Source organism: Epinephelus fuscoguttatus, linkage group LG9, assembly GCF_011397635.1.
Source record: "Epinephelus fuscoguttatus linkage group LG9, E.fuscoguttatus.final_Chr_v1".
NCBI classification, from domain to species: Eukaryota; Metazoa; Chordata; class Actinopteri; order Perciformes; family Serranidae; genus Epinephelus; species Epinephelus fuscoguttatus.
The window spans coordinates 41,472,948-41,485,494 of NC_064760.1; positions in this window are offsets into that span (position 1 = coordinate 41,472,948).

The following is a 12,547-nucleotide window of genomic DNA, read 5'->3' on the forward strand; positions in this document are numbered from 1 at the left end:
TACCCTCAGCCATAGTGAACATTAATGACATGCTGCAAACAGAACACAAAGAAAAAGCTTTAAGTGTTAGGAAAGTGCGAACATTACAGTCGACTCAACAGTGAGTGTTGACATACAGCAGCAATGATGCATGAACTTTAGTGCCCTATAGAAAGTGCTTTATAATTGTTCTGGAGCACTTGTATTCATTCTTAGGCTATGATGCTACACTATTTACCAAAGCTGTAGGGAGTAAATATGAAAAAGAGATAGATCAAGTTATTAACAAACAACTGGCATGTTTATTACAAAGCACTCAAGACTTTTCATACAGTTAACAAATATATGCCTATCAATCAACCATGTCACCTGCCAAGCTGCAGATCAATGCTGGAGACCAACAAACAACAAAACTAGTTGGTTTTAAATGAGTCATTGCTGCGTCAGCAGCTTTTTAGGCTCCAATCACAGGTGTTACGTTGCAACTCATCAGTGTGTTTCCAGCAGCTTTTCAGGTTCCAGATGTGGCTGTTTTATCGTGACCTGTCAGTGTATTTCAAGTGGCTTTTTAGGCTCCAAATGTGTATGTTTTGTCATGACCCATTAGTGTGTTCTAGTGGCTTTTTATGCTCCAAACGTGGGTGGGTTTTTTTGCTAGCCTTAAGTGTGTTTCCAGTGGCTTTTTAGGCTCTAAACATATGTTTTGTTTTAGGCTCCAAACTGCGTGGTTTTTAGTGACCCGTCAGTTGGTTTCCAGCAATAATTTTGGCACCAAATGTAGGTGGTTGGTTGTGACTGAGCAGTGTTTTTTGTGTTTTGTCGGGACCCTTCAGTGTGTTTTTAGCAGCTTCTAAGGCTCCAAATGTGGGTGTTTTGTCATGACCCGTCATTGGGTTTCCAGTGGCTTTTAGGCTCCAAACACGGATGTTTTGTAGCTCGCCTTCAGTGTGTTTCCACTGGCTTTTTAAGGTCCAAATGTGGATGTTATGTTGCTAGCCTTAAGTGTGTTTCAAGCAGCATTTTAGGCGGCAAATATAGGTGTTTGGTGGTGACCCATCAGTTTGTTTGAAGTAGCATTTTAGGCTCCAGATGTAGGTGTTTGGTAGTGACACAGCAGTGTTTTTTTTTAACAGTTATTAAGGCTCCAAACAAGGGAGTTTTGTCAGACAAAACATTACTGTTGTCCTGCCAGGATTGTGCTCTTAAAACCACAGTGTTGTTCAAATGTAAAATTTTAACGTATCCGCTACATGATAACATGCAATTGTAACATTTCTGTGGTTAGCAGAAATGTACAGTGCCAACATTTTTCTGGTAATTGGTATGAAAACAAACAATCGAAATGATTTATAATAAAATGTCCTTAGTGCCTTTTTTTCCTCTAAAGTTCTGTTATGTTTGTTTCTGAACTGTGTTTCTTTGTTTTATGTGTTTTCCTGTATTTTTATCCCATTTCAAAATGCAGTTTTCATGTCATATTCGTGAGTATTGTAAGTACTCTCCATCTGAGTTATCCCAAGTTGCAGTGTGTTCATCAGCCTATATAGGCAACAGAGTCTTTATTCAGCCTTGTTCTACCATTTTTTAACTTCTTGGCTCAGTTCTCCTTTATTTGGTTTCACAGAATCGATACAAGGTTTTTTTTTCATCAGTCTCCAAGAGGAGCTGAACTTTGGTTTGTTTCCCTTGGTAGTTTTGTTGTGTGTGTTTTGCAATTGTTCACTAACCATTGGCTTGTGAAATAGTGGATCTGCACTCAACTTTTCAAAGCATGCTCAGTTTACAGAAAATATTGCTATATCAGGATTCCATCAAGATTGTTAGCTTCCCTCTGTTTCAGTGCCTGAATTCTATTTCCCCATTAGTGTAACTGTGGACTTGGCAGAGACACTGTTTGGCAGCAGTTTTGCTTTGATTTTACTCAGTAAAATATATCCTATTGTTCTCCATCCCCTGACTTTTAGTATTAATTTTTTAATTGTTTTAGCCAAAATGTCTCATTATGTGCCTTTAATTTCATGGTATGGATGTGGAAGTGTGTTGAGTTGTTGACTGCTTTCTGTATTTGGCTTTTATACAGGGTGTGAAATAACAAAATGCATTGTCTTACAGCTTGAGGACTTAATTGTGATGTTTACAACTCAGACACATCTTTCAGAGTGGCGGCTGCGCCTCCATACCAACTTTGTCAAAGCATCAAGAGCGTCTCACAACATTTGCTTGATGTATGGAGGGTAGATAAAACACATGCTTCACAAAAGAGCCGGACTATCTTCACTTTGTTATTCCAATATCCTCTTCATTTCTTTTATAGCGTCAGTATGATAGGATCATTAGTCATTTGCACACGTCTGTTGGAGCCAAAGAATGATTGCCGTTGCCTGACATCATCTCAGGCTGGTATTTGAAGCAGAAAGAGTCTGGCTTTATCTGAATGAGAGAGACCGCCTGAAAAATAACAAACGAGGGACCACTTTCTCTCCTCCCCTGCTGGAGATAATCTTGTTTTTGACTTGAGTGATAGGCAAGGATTTCACAGGCGCTCCATCTGTTTCTGACGGCTTTGCCTTTATGTCAAAATTGGATTTCTTAATCTAATCGCAGCAGTTCTAAACTAGCGTTTTTTGCTCGCCTCCCTCCCAGCACAGATCACTGCTTGGGATTCATGTACCCCTATGCAAAATACTTCCTCTGATCCGCCCACAATAGACGGCCCTCAATTACGATAATGACAGACTAAAGGAGCACAATGCAAATTGCAGAAATGATATGATATAGGACCTTTTTGCAAATCCAACTTAAGCCCTAGTTGGGAGTGTATATACACTGCAATCTAGCCCAGAATGATCTCCCCCGACGGCTGCTGGATGAATTTAGCTGCCAGTGTAAAACAGGGAGGACTCATGGATGGATTGGGCAACAGGATCAGGTGGGCTCGACAGGGCGAGTAGGTTTTGTGTCGACCAGGATTAGAGGAATGATCTGTGTCCCGGATGTTTCTTAATGCACTGTCACATTATGTAAATCCCCAATCCGTATGAATGCCACAGATACTGTATTTGTCTGCCTGCTACACGTTGTTTCCCCACGAGCTGCATGGATTGACCTCAATTTGTTTCACAACCTCCTTTTTTTTTTTATTCCCCCCCCCCAGCATTTCTGTCAGGGAGAGCGTGGTGGTAAACGACAGCACACATTTCCTGTTGCTATGTTTACAGGGTATGGCAAGCAAGATCACAGAGCATTCTCGCTGTGAACAAGACAAAAAGTTTAGGCAGTGGAAGAAAAAATGCTCCTCCAGCCTGCGAGGCTCTCACAGAGACCAGTCAGCTTCCTGTTCTCTCTTCTCCATCCGCCTTTCTTCACAGACGAGTCAGCTCCCACTCTCTGTCCTCAGCCTCTCTCCCCTCTGTCTCTTATCTCTCTTGCCCTCCTCCCCTCTCCACCGTCCTGCCTCCTGCCTTTCTCCACCTTTCTTGCTGACGGCTAGAACCGGGCTAATTGACAGACTGACCTGAGGAAAAGTAGTGTTACTCCTCCTTTTTTCTCTGGATCAAACATCCCTCTTGTGTCTCAGCTATCCTTTAATTTTTTCCTCCCTCTCTTTGCTGGCTCTTCAGACTACCACAGCATTGAAGTCTGCTGCTCCGTGTTCTTATACGGACTAGGAAATGAATCATGGCCGTGAGCGTGGGCAGTCGGTCATGATAGATGAGGAGGGCAGGGCCTGGGCGAGGAGAGAGTGGACAGACAGTTTGACTAGCCTCTGCAAGGTTGAACTTTAACAATGTGATGCCTACCGCTGAGACCGACCTCCAGCCCTCCTCTGTCAAGGAGGCTTTCATCTCATCAGAAGCTCGTACAGTTCAGGTCTTTGCATGGATCCTCTTCAGACGGACGGTAGAGGGGAAGGCAGCAGCTCCTCTCTTTCACTTCAAGACAAATCTTTATGAAATCTGTATCATCTGTTCTCGGCTTTCTCTCGCTCCGTTCTTTTTCCTCTTCTTCCCCACTCTCCCTCAGTGCGGCATGTCATTTTGCCCACGGCCTACCTGCCTTCTTCCTTCTATGTTTTAGACTCCAATAAGAGAAAATAAGTCATGGATTGTAGCCGAAGAGCAAGCCTCAGAGCTCACTGTTGAGCTTAACAGCACTGTCACTCACCGCAGTGGATTTTTCCCCACCATTGCATTCCCTTTTTTTCCCACCAAAGTGCCACTGAACGTTATCTTTATGACTGTGAAAACCGACAGCTGCCGGTAGGAGTGAAATAATTGCCGCTGCCAGTGTGACAGACATTATTGACTCACTTGTACAATAGCAGAACAATGGCATTCTTTTCTAAAGCGCTTGGAAGCCAGAGGAATTCATGCATTCTCATTCTGCGGACTAGCCAGTTGTTTGCAGCTGTAGCGAAAGGGTCTAAGCGATTACAATGTAACGTTTTGTCACTTTGTGCTCTCAAAATGCCGCTTTATTTGCATGTTGTCAATTGCAACAAAAGCGCTATGCGGATCCAAAAGCATCTTGGCAAGATAATTCTCAGCTTAAAAATCCACCCCGCTGCTTTACTGGCACGGAGTACACCAACATGTCATCACATGCACAGATCACAGATAGCCCTACAGTCTGTGGGCCTCACACTGACATTCACTGCCAGCTGAACGCAGTAGGCAGCTGGATTAGTCCGCTCCACTCCAATTCACAAAGAAATCCATAGTGTTCCCTGCAAAACGTGTCATGTACAGGCATGTTTTACTAAGAGCAGTTACACAGTGCAGAGAAGTTGCTGCCATACAGGTGCTTTTAATTCAAACTGTCAGCTATCATTACACATTTGTTACATGCGGCGCAAGTTCCATCATTACCTCAAACAATTTCCTGATGATGGCTAAGATTAATATTTTTTTATGATCAGGTCAAATGGTCAAATATGCACTACTGAATTTACATTAAAATATGAATTTACATTGCATTAAAGTGCGCTAGGATGCGTTTAACATCATGATTATGGTGTTCAAACGTCAGCTGTTTATCACCAGTTTTCAAACGTGACCTCCCTGTCATACATTCTCATGTCAGCACAGCGGACGCGGAGCTTCCAAGTATTCCTATGTGACAGCGCTGAGCAGGTTTTTTTCATGCAGCAAAGCGAGACGGTCATTGGATAAGTGCAACAAAATCGTCACTTCCAGGGTGGCTCAGCTTCCCTGGGACCTAATGGAGCAGTAGGCGGGAGAGGACGCTTGGTGTATGCATGATGATTGGAGAAATTGTCTAAAAGGCTGTACCTCTTTGTGATTGACAACGCTTTGCATTTCGAGCGCAGTCCCATCCAGATATTTATATATATATGTGTTTAGTATGAGAGTTGTTTTAACAGTGAACTTTGTGAGTTGTAATGGAGCCAAATTGTGTGCCGTTACCTTAATGTTGCCGTTGTCCCTGGTTTTATATGAGAAGAGGAAAAGTTCGCTAGTTGCTAGGCTAATTTATACAATGTAAAATGCCATGGACTTGTGCTAATAATGTTAGCATGTTGTATTTGTGGGGGAAATGTGTACAGATAAAGACAAGTGTTTGTCTGTGAATGCTGCGAGTTACAGTGAAGCAGATTTGTGCACTTGTGTTTGAAATTGTCTCTATTAAGCCATGTTTAATGTGTGTTTTGAATCAACTAAATGGTGTGGAAGTAGTATGAATGACTTCCTTTTTAAACCTTTTAATCTAGTTATGTATTTATATAACCACAATGAACTGTCTAATTTAAATATCTATGACGCAACACATTTGCTTTAAATCCAATAATACCAAAAGGTAGGTATTAACAGGATGCTAGAATAAAGGATTTGAAGGTATATAATCAAAAGGAAAATGACAATAATAATGAATATACAATGTCACAGTATCAAATTTATATAAACAAATGTATTGGCTCAAAGCCTAAACTCCCATTCAATTCAACAAATTAATAAATGTGTAGCTTCCAGTAAAACCTTGTTGTCAACTCCAATGTATAAAACCAATTGTACATGTACCAGTAAAATAAAATGAAAATGTGAGCCCACACTCACACACACTTGTTTCAGATACAAGCATCAAACAAAAGCACGTGCACAATTTGGGGGGTGATTACTCACATAGAGTGACGAAGAGAGGCAGAGTTGGAGGTGGGGGGGGGCACCGCTCAGCGCAAGTGCAGGAGAATGTGAGGGACACAGGGCGCGAAGATCCACCACAGTCCAAGGCACAGCAGCACCTGAAACAACAGGTCAGTATGAGCTACAAAGTCCCAACACCATTTCGATTTGAACTAGAAAGAACCTGTCAATCAACTTATGTTACCGTTAGCAACACACAGTCAGCTAACGTCACTATGCTAGCTAGGCTAACCGCTAGCCGCGATTAGCTACAATATTCGTTTGACACTACAACGGACAGTTATAGTTTATAAAACATCACAAGAAACACGTAGTTACCTGTGATAGATCCAATAACTACATACATCCAATGGAATAACTGACCCTCGATCCCGATGTCCATACAACTCACAGTCTAGGCTATTCAAGAGAAGGCTGAGACACGGGGTCAAACATGGGGGGATTGCACATGCGCAATGTAACTTGAGCTGCGATTCTGGAGGGTGACAGTGAATAAGTGCCGACCAGATGTTACTGTGCATGTGCAATCCCCCCCATGTTTGACCCTGTGTCTCAGCCTTCTCTTGAATAGCCTTGCTCACAGTACAGAAAGCAGCTTCCCTCAGCCGTGTCCTTAAAGGGAAATTTTGGTTTATTTCAACCCGTTTCCTATCGTCCTAAATTTGTTTCAAGTCACTAGTGACATAGGGGCGTCTGTGGCTTAGTGGTAGAGCAGGCACCCCATGTACAAGGCTGTTGCCGCAGCAGCCCGGGCTTGAGTCCAGCCTGTGGCCCTTTGCTGCATGTCTGTCCCCCTCTCTCTCCCCCCTTCACACTTCACTGTCCTGTCAATTAAAGGCAAAAAATGCCCCGAAAAAAAAAAAAAATTAAATAAAAAAAAAAGTCACTAGTGACATAGAAATAATAGTTAGCATGTTAGCTGTTAGCCTAGATACAGCCGTAGCGTCAGACCTGTTAAAACGTAAGTGAAAGGGCATCCTTTCAAGTGCCATGTTAGTCCACTAAACAAGCTTTTTCTCCACAAAGACTGCCTCATATCGTTAGGATAAATGTCAGAGAACATATAGAAAATGACATGTAAACGTGTTGTCTTACCTTACCGGTGTGGTGCCATGTTTGTTGTTTACCATTTAGCTAAGGGTGCAACCGGTCCCATTCCTTGCAACAGAGGCATTCCTCTTCTGTGGGCATTGGGGTACAGCATTCACAAGTAACGTTACACCACCAATCTCCAGAGCTAAAGCCTTCCAGCAGCCATTCCTCCTCTGTCGTCCTCTACCTGTTATCTCTCCCGACATTTTGACATAAAGTCTTGCATGTTTGATTTTCTTTTTATTGTTCACAGCTTCTCTCGTCACAGCCGTCACTTTGACCAGTTGGAACACAGAGCCATCTGCTGCCATGGACAACTGTATGACATCAACAGCCCAGCCTTTGAGATATTTCCTCTAGGGATGTTACCACAGGATAAAAAGGAAACAGCAGAGGCACTTTATCAACCCGCTGAGTACTGCCTCTAGCATCAAGCTCGCAAACAATGTTACATCTTCATAATGGAGACAGACATAAAGTAAGAAATTTAAAAAGTAGTGGTGGGGCTTTTGCTTACCACAACTGCAGAGGCTGCCAGCTTCATTTGAAACAGACTACATAATAAATGGGCTCTGTGTTCATATATTTTTACTTTTTATCCGTCCCGTTTGCCTTGATAAAGTTAATGTATCGCGCCATCTTTTCAAACTCAACACTTCCTGTATCTGTTTCAAATTAAAAGCCCCTTATAACTTCGGTTGAGAGAATCCCTTCATTTTCTAAACAGCTTTTTATTGTGAAACATAACTTGTTGTGGAGGATTCAGTGACTTTTATGTTTGCGTATGGTACTTCAAATGTAGCTCCTGACATCTGGTGGCGCTTTTTACATTACTACAACAACATTTGGGCTGGCACATGAACAGACACAGCGACTGAAATAGTAGTAAAAGTAATAAAAATAGGACAACAATAACCCAGTGACATCACGCACAATGTGAAAGACGACCAGAGATCATTTGTGTGGACCATCGTGTAGTGTGTCATGTCTGTTGGCCAAGTCACGGCACGTTTTCATGACTCCACAATCTCGTAGTGTGACATAGTGACTTTCAGAATGGACAGAAATGTTGTGTAGTGTGTACCAGGCATCAGAGGATCTGCAGTTTTTTGAGTGTACTGCAGCCACATTCCTTTTGGAGCCTGTATGACACGCCCTTACAAACTGTTTCCACCAGTACAAGATGAACTCACCAATGTAACGGTTATTTGAACCCTACTATTATGCATCCCATAAGCAAGATGTAGCTCTTACCCTAACCCATCTCTCTTTTAAACTTCATAGAGCTAAATGCTAACCTAGCATTTTCTTCAGGGCTTCCACTTCAAGACCAAGCAGCGAAAGGGTCTGATCATGGATTGATGTGTAGGTATGGTGGTCAAGTACTGTAGCTGGTGGGCGGGTCACATAACTTCTCCAGCTGCAGCTATACCTAATCACCTTTTTCAGCCCCTGAGGTTGCAGCTTGGGACACACAGAGGAACTTTGCTGTGCCACTTCACAGTGGGACTGGTTACAGTGCCCAAGAAGAAAGGTCAAATGTCAAAGGTCATCCTAAATGCATGCATGAATCAGTTTAGATACATAAAAAAAGAGAAAACCCAACACTTTCCTTTAAGTCGCCACAGTCAGATGTCCTCAAATGTTGCATTAGAGCCACTTTGGTTAATTCTATCTGCATTTCACAAGACATTATTAACGTTTTGATTTTCTCTGTTAACATAAAGTTATTAAATATCCAATCAGCAGCAACAGGGTGACACCCTCTCTCCTCCTCCTTCCTTATGTGTACTTCTGCCTCATACATGTTCGTTGTTTTTCCTCTGTCTTCTTTTGGCATCATTACTGCATCTGTCATCCCCCTCCATGGTCATTCATAATGTTGTCAAAATGTCCTCCATGCCGGACACAGTCAATTCTTCAGTGAACCTTTCTCCTTACTACAGTCAGGATCACCCAGTCCTGAGAGGAAGCTGTCATCTATAATCAAATACTACACCAACTGTGACTGACAACAAATTCCAGTTGCTATTCAGAATGTATTAGGATGATGGTGTGCACCATGGCAATGCAAATACAGTACTAGGGTATTTTGCAATTTTCTTTATTTGCAAAACGCATGTAAATCACCAGCAGTATTCCTCCTGACAGACATATACACAGTTACTCTCCAGATGTATTAAATAAAAATAGATTTGACAAAACAGTTCCAAGGTTGACTAAAATGAGACAAAATAAAACCTAGATTGTTTTAAATGTCATCGGAGTTGAAATTACTAACAGTAAAATGTTCTCCTTTCTGTTTCTCTGCTACAAGCTCCTAAGTATACACAAAAAAATACATAAATTATTTATAACTGATTTTTTTTTTCCAGAAATAAATTGTCAACAAAAAGTGAAATTATTCACTTTAAAATACTTGTCAAAAAGTGCAAAGACACAAAAAGCTCAGCAGTGACAGTGAGGAATGTGAAAATAGTTTTCTGTCCCTCCACTGCTGGAAATGCCAGCCTTGTAACTGTATTAGAGGATATTATTTGTGCCGTGTAAGACAATTTGTGCTGGCATAAATACAGACTATTACAAATACATGCTGATCATTGCCAAGTGGACTAAGCTAGTTTGGAATTACGCTGAAGACACTTATAGGGCCCAGGAGAGGCATGCTACTGATGAGCTGTGTAATGAGCCCACGTCCTGGATGCTTCTGCCCGCCTGTTAGGGGAGGGTTTGGCTGGGATGTAGTGGTTGGCCAGACGGGTATGACAGGTGCCATGTCTTCCAGGTAAAAAGATAAATAAATAAAAATTGTGACAGAGAGTGTGATCACTTGTGTGTGTGTGTGTGTGTGTGTGTGTCCAGTGCAGTTCTTGGCTGGACCGACATGCACACGTCAGCTCTGCTCATTTCCAAACAGGTGTGAAGAGGCTGCTGTCAGGGTGTCACACATGCAGTGTCAGAAATCAGAATCAGAAACTGCAAACACATGAGGAATTTGGTGAATAACGGTCACAATAAACACAGTAGGAGAAAAGAAAAAGAGTCTCTCATACAAGTGCAGTGTCAGGTACAGACATATTACTGACCTGTTGAAAGCCGTGTGCTATGTGTATAGCTGTGACCACAGGGATGTTCAGATGAAAACCTTGTACTGTATCAGTTGAAAAAGCCTTAGGCCTTGATTTACACTAGAAAGGTAAAAAAAGAAATGTCATCTAGTTTTCTCCATGGAAGAGGAACAGTGGAAGGGGGGTCTACTTTCAACAACCTGAACAGCCGAAACCTGAAGACATAAAGAGGTGCCCAAAGACTTAAGCCCAGTTTAGACCAAAGATTCGTAATGAGATGAGTTGAAACGGGCAACTACTTGTGATGTGCCGTTCTGCTAAGTTCTAAGAACCTGCTGGTTCACACCAATGCAACTAGATGAGATGGTGTTTCATCTCTATGCAGCAACCCTCTGTACTTCTGTTATGATTTACAGCTTTTCAGGCTGATAAACACATACAGCCAGTAGCAGCAGCGACCCACAGTCCGACACCAGCACACCATGAGAATGGAAACAGAGGGCTCAGCGGGGACAGAGGACCTGCCACAGCAAGCAAACATGCCGTCTGCAGTCATTTTGAGTTGACCAGTGGACTTCACTACAAGTCGTTTGGCTGTTGAAACAGGTGACATACTGATGTTCTAAAACCAGCCACTGGCGATTTGACCAGCTGAGTTGCAAATTATCAACCTGTTTTCATTCCCAGGTTGTCAAATACCAGCGCTGTGTCTATCCTCTCTGGGTTGCATAGTGACCTCAAGTAACATTTGGACAGACTCATGTCAGATGAATCTGTTTGGATTAGGAATCATGCACCAGAATGATGTTATTCTGGAGGGTCCATGTCATTGGTCCGACATCCCATTAGTCCGACGTCCCATTGTTCCGATATGTGGCTATACTGTATTTGTGTACCATAGAGGATCAGCAAACGCAACAAAAGTAGGCTACTGGTCGAGATACAAGTGTCATAGAGAGGAGAGAATGAAACACCATAACCTCCTGTTATTAACTCTGGGGTTGGGGTTGTGTGGGGAGCTCTCCGCGGTGCTGAACGGTTCCCGGCAGGCGTATTTATGCCTTGATGGTGCACCACAACTGACTCTGGGTCAGCTGGGAAAGGCTTGAGGCGAAGCAAGCTCACGGCTTATGTGTTTGTCACTTTCTTTTTCATTTTAACCCACACCATGATCTTTTCCTGACCCTAACCAAGTGGTTTTTGTGCCTAACCACAGGGCATCATGATGATTTCGGAACAACGGGACTTCGGAACAATGGGTTTAATATGGTCGGAACAATGGGATGTCGGACCAATGGGTTGTCAGAATAATGGGCTGTTGGACCAATGGGCAGACCCCATTCTGGATGCCAAAACTTGCCCAGAGTTGCCTCATATTTGGTCTTCAACAAGTTTGGCAACTTGTTTATGGTATTAGAGGTTAAGAGGTATCTTTAGTTTTTATGTTAGTTGCTCGATTCCCTTATCGATTCTTTTCATTACGCCGAATCTATGCTCGTCAGTCAGCAGCCCGTTCAACAACAAAGAAGACGTAATGGCAGAGAGACAGAAGCGGTCAAAACCGTAGCTTCACTTCACGCTGTTGTTAGCTTCCCTGGAGCTGCTAGCTCACTGTGGAGCTTCAGCGCATCCCCACTCCAGGTGGACGGCGGACGGGGCGCTGTCGTTGTTAGCCTCCCTTGAGCTGCTAGCCCAATTTGGAGCTTCGGCTGGGCTAGCTGCGTTAGCTGCCTCACCTGAGTTAGCTGTACTAGCTGCGTGGTGTTGACACACTCAGGCTGGGGATGTTTTTTTCAAATCTTTCTCATCATCTTTCTAAACTAGACTATGGCTTTAAGGTTCATAATAAAATGTTCTGAAAGCAGATGTCTTGGGTTACAAACAACAGGAGGTGATATCATTAATTCACAGGAGGAATCGATAAGGGAATTGATAAAGAATCGGATCGATAAGCAGAATCAATAATGACATTGATATCGATAAAATCCTATCAATTCCCATCCCTACTCTCTTCTCTGGTGATTATTAAAAAGATGCTAAGAGGTGATGAATGTCAGAGACTGAGAGAGCCCCTACCAGGAAAAAAACAGCACTAGGTGTTTCAGCAGCTTTCCTGATGAGTGACATGCTGTGGTTGAGCAGATAATGATTGGTTTCTTTAACCTTAGAGGTAGCAGATCAGAAAATATCAATTGTAGTAACAATCATACTGAAAGTTTTGGAGAGTAATTATAAACAAGGATAAGG